The sequence below is a fragment of the Dermacentor albipictus genome, chromosome 8 (assembly GCF_038994185.2).
Source record: "Dermacentor albipictus isolate Rhodes 1998 colony chromosome 8, USDA_Dalb.pri_finalv2, whole genome shotgun sequence".
Lineage (NCBI taxonomy): Eukaryota > Metazoa > Arthropoda > Arachnida > Ixodida > Ixodidae > Dermacentor > Dermacentor albipictus.
The window spans coordinates 43,608,488-43,620,672 of NC_091828.1; the positions used below are offsets into that span (position 1 = coordinate 43,608,488).

Here is a 12,185-nt window from a genome sequence, read left to right on the forward strand (position 1 = left end):
TACATCCATGAAAAACACACTTACTTCACCGGACCTTTCATTGCGCCGTATGTCTTTTCCGCAGGCTGTATCACCCCAACCCACTATTAAAGGATCATCTCATTACTCCCCCTTCATATATTTCATCCCGTTTCGATCACATGTTTAAAGTTGGTGTACCATATTTTAGAACAAAAATGTGTCATGGATCTTTTACTCCTAAGACCAGCGCCGACGGGAACGACCTTCCTCCCTCCATCGCTGCTATTTCTGACGTTGGCAATTTCAAGACTGCCGTATTTTCTGCCGTTTCATAATACCTATTATTGTATAATTATGTACTGATTTTTTTTCACTTACAACTCCTTTCTGTAATGCCTTCGGGCCAGGAAAGTATCCGAAATAAATAAATAAATAAAAAGGGAACAGCTGCCTTCAGGAAGGCATACTATACAATGGGTCACATCTATGTCATTAATAAGGTAATCGCGAAATCTGCAAAGTACAATCAGCTTCTCTATTTGGCTTTCATAGATTACGAAAAGGTATTGCGGTCTCAGAAACTGATAAAAGAACCGACAGTCACCCTCAGACTTTTGCAGGCGGGGATGTACCCCAACCCATTTTTATTACACTCGATCTATCCAGACACGTATATTAGCAATACCTGTCCTTAGTATGGTGATTCAGCCAGCTTAGAACATATGCTCTGGCGATGCCCCTCGTTACGAGGCACAGATCAAGCAGATCAGTCAAGGTGGAATACCTCACTGCGAAACCCCGACTACGGGGACCAAATCTGGGCCGTCCAGAAAGCCCTCGATGCCGCTGCAAGGCTCGGCCTGCCTGTCCCAACGTATCTCAGGACTGTCAATAATGTTTTTCCAACCAACTATCCATCTGATTCAGTAGGGATACCAGCAGTCATAGAGGCATTACGTAATTAGGGAGCACAGGATGCTCACGCAAATAACTTGAAAGTAACTACACAGATTCCACAGCTACCTTAATGCTCCACAAGTAGGAAGATACCTATAAAGAAAGGGGTGAGAAAATGAGACGCAATCTTTCCAATGCTATTTACTGCGTGATTGGAAGATGTATTCAAGCTATTATACTGGGAAGGCTTAGGACTAAGCATCAACGGAGAATATCTCAGCAATCTTCGATTTTCAGGTGACATTGTCTTGTTCAGGAACAGTGAGGACGAATTACAACAAATGATTAAGACCTTAACAGAGAGAGCATAAAGTGAGCTTCAAGGTTAATATGCAGAAGACAAAGATAATAATCAATAGCCGGGCAAGGAAACAAGAGTTCAGGATCGCCAGTCAACCTGTAGAGCCTGTGAAGAAGTACGTTTACCTAGGTCAAATACTCACAGGGGAGCCTGATCATGAGAAGGAAATTTACAGAACAATACAAATGGGTTGGAGCGCATTCTGTAGACATTACCAGATACTGACTGGAAGCTTACGATTATCACTAAAAAGAAAGGTGCACAATCAGTTCATTCTATCGGTGTTGGCATATGGGAAAGAAACTTGGATGCGGACAAAAAAGCTCGAAAACAAGTTAAGGACCGCAAGAAGAGCGATGGAACGAAGAATGTTAGGCGTAACGTTAAGAGACGGGAAGAAGGCGGTGTGGGTCAGAGAGCAAACAGGTATAGATAATATTATAATTGACATTCAGAGAAAGAAAAGGAGCTGGGCAGGTCATGTAATGCGTTAGATAACCGTTCGAGCAGTTAGGTTACAGAAAGGGGGCCAAGAAATCGGAAGCGCAGTCGCGAATGGCAGAAGACAAGGTGGTTCCTGAAATTAAGAAATTCGCACGCACTAGCTGAAATCGGTTGGCGCAGGACATGGTAATTGGAGACTGCAAAGAGAGGCCTCCGTCCTGCAATGGACATAAAATAGACTGACAATGATGGTGATTCATAGTTAGAAAATTTATGCTGGTACACTTTGCGTCAGTAACACCAACGATGAAATTTTTAAACCATGTATAACGCACATAAAAGCTTGGTTACTATACAGTTTTGACGTAGTTCCCTCTCCTTTGTTCTGTGCCATATCGCGTGCAGGTGCGTTTACTGGCGCTCACGTCCAACAATTAATGCCCACACAATAAGGAACCGCCGTTGTCCTCAGGACGTACCATTTTCCTGTGGGAGGCTGCAGAATGTCTAAACAATGAAATTTTGCTTCAGCATGTGAGAGAAACTCTAGGGCTGCTCTCTCCTTCACAAGACAACCGCGAACACTGAGCGATGAGCGATTGTTCACTATATTTCGTTTCTCTTCATGTTCAAGAATATTCCTAAATATAGTCTATATTCATACGATTCAGTGTAGTTCAGATCAAAAAGTGCAAGCAATGTTCGAAATGAAGCCCTTAATTTTCCAGTACGATTCTTACAAGACCCATGCTGACCGAAGCAACGCAATACCAAGGGTGCACACAGACTACCTCTCGTTATTCTAGCAGCCCAACCCACAGGTTTGATGTCTCTCTTTAGCAAAAGTATTAAAAGAAATTCCGCCTATGACAGCGATTGCCAAATGTCAAACTGTACCTGGCTACACCGAAAACATTTGCATGTACAACTACTTGCAAAGGGGAACCATTCATAAATATTATGCAGTTATATCTGTAAATGGTCGTGTTACTGTAGTAGAGTCGTGTTTTTTTATCAGCTATCTATCGCGTGCATTTAGTTGTAGAGAAATGGGAAGTGTAGAAATGGGAGATGGTTCATTTTTAAGAAGTGGAAAAGCGTACAGAGATAAAGGGATGCCACACGCCACTTTGTGTCAAACATTCTTATCATATTCTGGCAAATATATCTTCTTAACAAAACATTTTTAAATTGTTACAATGCATTTGTCTCTTGTATTACAACGAAATGAGTTGTTTTAGAGCTAGCTGTGATTACGTTAAAACCAACGAGCCCTTAAAGAGGCCTATTTGAGAAACTAGCACATTGATAACCAAAAAAGTGATTCTTCGTGGGAGAGATGATATGGGAAAATGTGCTGCATTAGGTCTTCTAATATTTATGAGGAGATTTATTTTCACATTTCTTGACAGAATTCGCAATACAAATCTCCATCGGCACCGCTTAATGTACAGGTGCAGCCACTGTTAGTGGCCCACCTGTACAGGGTCAAAATGGTACTTAAATGCATCTAATCTCCCGTATAAGAGGAGCTAATGTGTCGAAGGCTGGCAAACACAACAAAAATGGTGATAAGACTCCTCGGAAAATACCTCCATACTACATCTAATTTCCCAGCCTCCTCCTACGCTTATACCCCTACAAAATGCACCGTGCCCCACTGACGAACCTGCAACGAGGCTGACCAAAGAGAGGACATCTGCCCTCGGCCGCCTGCAATACGTAGTGCGGAACTTTGCTAACAACGGAGCGGAACGCGTACCACCCTCGGTGCTCTCTGCAGCGGGAATCACCCAACTGCAGCCAAACTTTGCTCCAACAGATTCATGACACCCGTCAACCACCGGAAACCGCAGCATGAGCTCCGAAGTGCCAGCTCCCCATCTCCGAGACCACATGTCAAGCTCTCAGCATCCCGAAACTCGCGATCCCCGCAACGACGTTTAGCTGTCCCAGTGGGGAGTATTTCCAGGCCCTGTTCCGTTTCCAATCGCAGGACTTCATTGTGGCGATGGAAACCAACCGGTGGCGGGACCTCGAGCGGAAGTCATTCCGCAAGTGGCAGGAGGGGAAGCAAAGGTGCCGCGCAGGTCACGCAGCAGGTGAGCAGCGTGCAGGTTTTTCTCCCGATGCTCGTCCCCTCCCAGTTACAGGGAGCTCGCACGAGGACCAGCACACATAAGACGCCTCACAGAAGAGAATGCAACACCCAAAGCATGAATCACTAACGTACACCCACAGTTTGCAGCACTTAAAGATGAGTTGCTAGGAAGAAATAGAGCTACCCTAACACAAAACCCTTCAACTCCACCCTCTGAAATGCGTAAACGGGAAGAACTGCCAGCGTACACAGTCACTTCAAATCCGACACCGCAACAAGCAACCACGCAGCACATCACACCGAAGGGTGTGATACCCGTTCAATATGCCACTCCCTAGAAGTAGACGTGATAGTAATGGGGGCCATTCAGAGCCTTAAAACATCCCTACAGGCTACTATGCGACAATTCACAGTTATACAACAGTAAGCGAGACAATAAAAAAATTTACAGCTAAACAACAAATATTCATTCATTCATTCAGATGGCGGAACGCATCCCACTAGAAGAACGCATACTAGCACTGGAAGCTAGGCAGAATTGCGCCCCAAGAAAAGAACTTACCGGACCCCACCACAATTTCCAGACTCACCAGAAGCCCACCTGATGCAAGCATTATCCCTTTAACAACAAAGGTGGCTCCTCCTAAACATCTATGTAGTAAGCGCGGGGCTCCCCTAGTCGATACCACGGCGTGGTAGTGGAAATGCTGGGGCTACGAAAGCAAGTGTGGATCACTGATGCGCCTCTACATCAACAAGACCAGTTGAACTCATCGAACGGCAAGAGACTAACACTCACGTCCGCCTACTCGGATACGCCATGTATGGTACCGATACTGGTGACAGCCTTCAGAACCTGGTGAGTAAGAAGCTAGTGGCACACCCACACCATCTCCAGCAATCCGAAGTCTTTGCCATTCTGCTCGAAACTATCCTGCAGGCAACAAAGAAGTACTTGCTAAGAAGTTGCTGCGGGCAGAAAAGCCTGAAAACGGTCATTAAACAGGTTTTGGAGCAAGCCACCCACGCAGCAAGCAGCAATCCGCTACTAATAGTGGGTGACTTCAATGTAGCCTACCCCTCTTGGTTACACGTATACCGACCCCTCGGGAAACCTGCTTCACCAGCTATTCCTTCGATAGTTAACGATCCGAGGAATATCACCAGGCTCGGCACAAGTGTTAGAAGAAGCTCCAACCCCGACCTAAACCTCACCATTAACATCCCCCAAGCTTGATGGACTAATTTGAAGGAGTACACAAGCAGCAACCACGCGCTTATATCCGCCACTCTCCATGTGCTCCAACACAAAGCCAGGACAGGGACTACTCGTCTCACGGATTGAACCAAGCTTCGAGACATAAAAGCAGAAAGACCAACAAATGAACATAGCCAACAGCATCAGTCCATTGCGTACTGGATCACTCAGCTCCATCAGGACGTGAAGGCACACACCAATAACTCGAAACATCCATTACAACTCCGTCATCGACACTCGCTCGCTCCACATCTGAAGAACCCGAAGTAGCCTGCTGAAACGTTGGAAAGCCACGATTAAATCGCCAGCTTAAGAGGCGAATCGCCCTACCCACACAAGAGGCTGCGGAAAAAGTCACCACGCTGGGCACAGAAAATTTGTTATCCCTCTGTGACAGCTTGAGAGCAATGCTACGTGCTGAAACATGGAAGCTGTTGATGTATCTAATCAACTCGGCCAGCAGCAAAAGCGAATTCCACCACAACACGGCCCGAGTAATCCACCAATTTCCAGGAAATTACGTGGACCTCCTTTCGACACTCAAAGCCCGGTGCTTCTCCGCACAGGCTTCGGAGCCTCTGCCACCTTACACTGGCCGTCTAAACCATGAAGACATTCATTTACATGAAGTAACGGAGGCGACTGCACCAGCGACGCGCAGCTCCCACCGCTATCCTACACCTTGGATTTTAAAGGGGCGTTCGATAACGACACGCATGCGGCAATCTTACGGAGGCTAAACACACTCGCCTGTGGGGCTAAGACATATTACTTCATCAGATATTTGCTGGCACATAAAAAAAGCGATCCTAAAGGTCATCGACCACGCCACAAACCCCTTCCTACAGGGTAGGCGCGGCACACCGCAGGGCGCAAGCTTATTCCCTCTACTATTCATATCGCCCTTACAGGTCTTCCGCCGTTCCTCGGGTATATCCCGGGGATACGGCACAGCCATCTCGAGAGACCTGGAGCAAATGAAGCAGCGGTCTTCCTTAACCAATGACTCAGAGACGCACCCCGTGTTTGGGACAACAACGCTGCTACAGGAAGCATGCACAAGTACAAGGCTACTGCGTACGTATCTCCTGACATAACCACAGAATAAAAGTTCCGCCGGTCCCAAATAAAAGGATTTGGTAGCAGGATGATCGTTTGCGAAGCAACAGCTTTTACTCGCTCCAGCTGCTCAATCAGCTGGCCTTGTTCTTATATTCCAAATATTTCCAGAAAAAAGAACTGTATTTTATTGACCGCACCATTTTCTTGCTGGGTTTTTGCGTTTAGCGTGGTTTGATCATCTGTTGGTACCCTTACTGCACAGTACTCTTCTGTGGCATTTAGCATCTGTCTCTCGCCACAAATATAATAAAAGTATTGCTGGTTCTCAGGATTTAAGGCACCCTTTACCGAGCCAAAGAAACCTTTTTCAGAGGCACCAATGGCATCGTTTTGATGCGGCAGCTTTGCGTATTTCGTAGACAGGATGCGATGGGAAAGTGTATGACGCTGAGACTATTGGTTAGAAATGTAATGCGCGTTTTACTTTCGCACGATATTGCGACTACTGCGACAAAGCCTACGGTATTGCGTTTTACAGCCATTTTAAAGAGCACGCTACCACGGGCGAGGTGCTGGAAGCATGGGAAACACGTCTCCACGCTTCCTCCATGGAAGAATCACGTGCCGAGCACTTTCGCGTACTAACGGCAGCCTTGCGGAACCTGTTGTGATCATGGGGCACCTAGAGATGCAAAAATTCGAGTGGAGGGTAACTCTTATTTTGACAGTATTTTGAGTTTTTTTCTGACCTACAGGTTGGGTTTGTGTGGGATAATTTGTTTTTAATACTTTCTTCTTTTTTGTGTCCCATGACATGCTAAGAATAAATCTAGAGCAGATATTGTTACCCGAAAAAATTGTTGCAGAGACCCTTATGCAACCGGAATGCGCTGGTCGATTTCATCATATTCCAGTTTCTATTTAAGAAAATAGGCTTCACATTGGTGTGCCATGAATTTCAAAGGCACACCAATGTATTGTGGGCAGCGGTTTTGTTGGCCTAATAATGACTATACAGTCCGCTAGTAATTCCAAAAGGTTGCATGCTCGCGCATTATTTCTTGATGAAATTAACTAACAAGAATGCTGTAGCGAAGGAAACACATTTTAACCCAGAAGTAGGGATATTTTTTTAATAGCTAAACTCTATAGATTTAAATAATAAACGCGCAGGAATAGCAATTGAACATTCAGCAAATGCTTGGTAAAACTTTATTCTACAATGGAGTTGGTTGTGCAGCTGTCACGGATTAAACCTTGAAGTAGATGGCTTTGTCCAACAGTGCAAATACAATCCTGGAGAGTTCCTGGTCACCATCGCAATCATCTTCTGCAGTTGAAAAATATATATTTGCATCAATATATTTCTAAACGTAAAGAAACAGTTCCACATAAAAATGTTTAGTAAATATTGACTACTACCTTGCCTGGCTATAATTTCTTATGTTTATTCGCTCGGATTCACCTACGTGCTAGACGATCTCGGAGGCTATACCTACTCTGTTAGGGCTAACAGAGCTGCCTCCTCGATCCGCATGAAGCATTTCTCATGTTTCGTTCCTTGCAACTTCAAGTGACCGCAGCGCATTGCGCAGCGAATTTCACGCGTAGCGTCGAGATAGTTTTGGCTTTTCCTAGTGTTTTTGCATAGTAACATTGCCCTCTCTTCCTTCACACCCTCTCATTATTTATTGTATAATGAAGCAGTCTCAGGTGTACAAAGTGAGTAAGAATTGTGGAAATAACTATTGTCGGTGAGTTTATCGGAATATGCGTAGGTTTGAGAGCTGCACTCTCGATATATTTATAAGTAGCCATTGCGAAAGAAATAAAAAAGGCCCGTATTCACAAAAGATTCTTACGCTAGATGCATTCGTAGGAAGAAATTGCCACCAATCCTGATGCTGGGCATATCATTAGGAAAGACCTGGAGCCAAAGGAGAGCACTTACGAGCAAATACATTTGTGAACATGGCCGCAGTTTCGCCTCTGCCATATTTTGAGCCCGCATCCACAGGGTGGGGCGCGCGAATTTATGAGCTTTACATTGTGAAAAGCTAACGCAGATGTAAACAAATTACTACTTGTGTTATGGTGAAAAAAGGTATGCTCTTCTACGCTTTCACCACAGGCTATAAATACTAGTGCTAGGCCATAATGCGCTCCAGCGTTCTTGATTTATACTTTGCGAAAGCTTACGGGAGGGGGAGAGCGTGCTCGTGTGGACTAAATGAGAAAGTTGATTTTACTGCGACAGCCGTAAACACCGCACAATTTCATCTGGCTTGTCCGTCCCAACCATGCGTCTTGCCCGTCCATTCTGCTACGCAGACTATGACCGTTTTCGTCATCGATAAAACACAGCGACGATTTTTGACGTTGTCAGGCCATATGTCCTTTCCAGCTTTTTGAATGCCGTCTTTGTGATGTGCCAGAGGAAAGAAACATTGTATTAGCAGTAACTACTCCATCCATGGATTGGGAATCTCTCCGACGGAATTTCAAGAAAGACTAGGACATCGATTCTCATACTGTGCGATGCCTGCTGGCAGCTTCTGATGATAACGGAACTTACGACACAATCTTTTTCGAAGGAATGCAGTCTGTGAACAGCGCAAGCTACGCACTGCGACGCCACACTGATCTATTTCTTCGAGGCTGTATTTAATTCAAATGGCAGTACACCTGAAGTATATTTATGACAAAGAGGACATTTCATTTATGAGTGGTAGCTCATCTTGTTGAAGTACTTATCCTTACCGCCCTTTTCAAACTGAACGCAAAATTTATTTAAATCATTTCTTCCGTAAGTATGAACAGCGCATGGGCTGTTGCCTCATCAGTATGAATGACTTTGTCAAAGCGTCCATCATTGTCACTAGGTTAATAAGTGCGGTTCCTTTTAGATGTTACTGTGGTAAATGTCATGAAAGAACAAAATACGATCTTGATCAAGTGGATAGAGCAATGGGCTTGTGTGCTGGAAGATAGGTTCGACCATAACATCAATAGCGCATTTCTTAAAGCGTTATACATGTACTTCACCCAATTTGGAGGTATCTTACAGAAGATTTGCAGTTAAATAAATAAAATAAATTGTGGGGTTTTACTTGCCATAACCGTCATCTGATTATGAGGCACGCCGTAGGGTGCGACTCCGGAATAATTTGGACTACCTGGTGTGTTTTAACGTGCACCTAAATCTAGGTACAAATATGTTTTCGCATTTCGCCTCCATCGAAATGCGGCCGTCGTCGCTGGGATTCGATACCGCGACCTAGTGCTGCACAGCCTAATATCATAGCCACTAAGCAACCGCAGTGGGCAAAATATGAGGTGTGTTGAGCATATGCTGTTGGAGTCACAGAGTAAACATAACTACAACCTTGTAAAATATAAAAGGAATAGAAAAGGTCTTCTGATAAACCAAAGTGGGCAAACTCAACGTTTGGTCGCTCGCGCGAAGCTGTAGCGACGTCATAATTATCAACTTCTATGTATGATATTGCATTACTTAGTGACTTAGTAGTGTTAACTTCTGGCCTAGTGTTTCTTAATGTATTGTCCTTTATTTTGTTTAAAGCCCCTCACCACGCCCCATCGCAAATTGTGGTTATGCACTAGAGGGTTTTAGGTGTTTCTCGGGAGCGTTCTGTCGCAAATGTTTTTCAGATCGGCTCAGTATTAGCCGAGATAGAAATATTTCAGTGTCGCGAAGTCATAGTTGCAGGAGGCGAGCTTCACCGCAAACATGATCCTCTGTCCATTTGCTCCGTCTGGCCGCAGCAAGCGAAATTTCTTCCCTGCGTTCTCCCATACCGGACATCAAGGATCGCGTGACGCATACGTCACGGGCCCCGCTTTCATTTTTCTTTCTCCTCGCTTTTATGCGACGTGGCGCACTTTTGCTGACGGCGTCACGTGCCAACTGTTGTGATTGTCTCGTTTCGCGCTGCACACGATTTTGCGCGCTCTGCACAAGGATACCTGACTAGAAGCCTGTGCTACACGAATACTGAGGCACACACAAGCGGATTACAGAGCATGATACCCCGCTGGAACACGGTATAAAATGACAAAATTTAGGCGTCTGCGCGCGCGACTGCACGACGTGGGAACAAGCAGACGAAACGGAAGTACATCTCTCTTGCTGCGGTGCGAAGTAACACTAAACACACGTAAACATTCAGTTTGTGAGTTTTATCATTTCTCTAAGCTTTAATGCCTCTATTCTAATAAGATATTACACAAATAACAGATGTTGGCTTGAATGATTGTCAAAGTCACGAGCACCCTGAGCGGCATCGCAGCGCCAACGCGTGTACGTCATCTTCCGGCTTGGAGTGCGGCGGCCGCGAGGAGAAGAGAAACAGCGTTCGGTTTGAAATTTCAAATCTTCCCGCGGCGCCTAGCGATGTAACGTTTTGCAGACACGATCGTTAACGCGCATTGTACGCTCTGCGGTTGTCAGCTCAAAACGGCCAGACCTTGTGAGTGGCCCTTCATCGCTAAAATGCGCTGTATAGATGCAGGTAGAGCTCTTCAGCACTTCAGTTGCGCCCGACATAGGGAATAGTAAGGTTTTATAAAAACAGTATCGCCAGCGCACAACGCCCAATTCGGATGTTACTACGCAGGAATTGCATAGTCACGCAGAACTCAGTGCATTTCAGTCAACGCAACTAGAATGAAGCTTTACTTGCATTGTTTTGCCGGTACCGAGCACCGATGAAAAATGCATAAAAATGGCCATGAAGATTCGAGTAGCACTTACGACCTGTCACTGAATAACAACCAAATTAGAGCCTGAAACGACGAAAGTATAAAAAACTGATACAAATTTCATTGAAAAAGGAATGAAAATTATTACGAAATTCTAAAGCTTTAACTGCAAAAACCACGATATGATTATAACACACGCCTAGTTGGTGACTCCGGATTTTTCGACAACCTAAGGTTCTTTACCACGCGCCCTAACTTAAGCATACGAGCATTTTTTTTTTCCTTTTCTTTCTTTGGCATTTCGCCGCCATCAAAATACGACCGCCCCGATCACTAGGAATTTCACTTCTTGCCAAATAATCCCTGTAACTCGTTTTTTGTGTGGAAACAATATTTTGTAATGATGCATTTGTATGCGTTTTGGGGTGGTAAGCAAACCGCGCTGCTACGCCAATCGAATTATGCTATGTGCACTCAAGCTCGCTGCAGAGCCACCTTCACGGACAAGCAAAAGCCAACTACGGAAGTTGCAAAAATACGCACCATCCGTAATAACCACCTTGCTGCCTTTGTCTTTAGGGTCTTCGGTTGCGCTTTGTCCCTACAGACTTGTTAGTTCCACGTCTGCCCCTGAGATTTCCCTGAAGAATTTTTCCGGCGCTGGCCCCGGGAAAGCCGAATTCTATAGCAGTAATGGGGCCTCCCGTTTCTCGTCTGGGCATAAAAATGGCAAATGTTGCCATAACGATCAGGATGGTGAAACAAGAAACCTTCTTCATTGCTTACAAGTGTAGGTCTCAGTATTCGCTGTCTATCCCCGAATATTTTGTACCAATACATAATAACCAGCCACACAAAGAACGTCGTTATTACTGTTTTTCCTACGTTCCGCATGCTTTGTTCTGTCTCATTTCACACATTTTTCTTGCTCTGATTTCTTTTTTTCAACGTGCTGCAGCTTTTCTTTTTTATGGAAAGCTGGAGCACACATCAGCATTGTTATGCTGAGAGTTGACCAAGATCTGGCGCTATTGTGTAGTATGAAACGCAGTCGCCAAACTTTATAAAACTGTGAGAGCTTGTTCGACCTTTCGTGCCTCTCTCTTGCAGCAGAATATATATATATATATATATATATATATATATATATATATATATATATATATATATATATATATATATATATATATATATTACGAAGAGTTGCGAAGAAATGGTTTTATTTACAGGAGATGGACGATGACCACAGCGTGATCGTAGCGCAGCGCGGCCTCTCAAACTCCTCGTTCTCTTCGTCTTCTCTTCTCTCTTCTTGTCCGCGCCTTTCGTATCCATTACATTTCCCCACAAGCAGACGAAGCCCGTGGGGCGAGTCAGGA

The 12,185-nt window shown here is 44.7% G+C and overlaps 1 long non-coding RNA gene across 1 annotated transcript; it reads right to left on the reverse strand.

Moving 5' to 3' along the window:
* Positions 1–7,279: 7,279 nt before the first annotated feature.
* Positions 7,280–11,633, reverse strand: LOC135897028 (uncharacterized). The gene is made up of 2 exons (XR_010562880.2): positions 11,350–11,633; positions 7,280–7,414 (listed from the first exon to the last, which is right to left on the reverse strand). It is a non-coding gene; the product is annotated as an uncharacterized lncRNA (long non-coding RNA).
* Between the last annotated feature and the right edge of the window lie 552 nt (positions 11,634–12,185).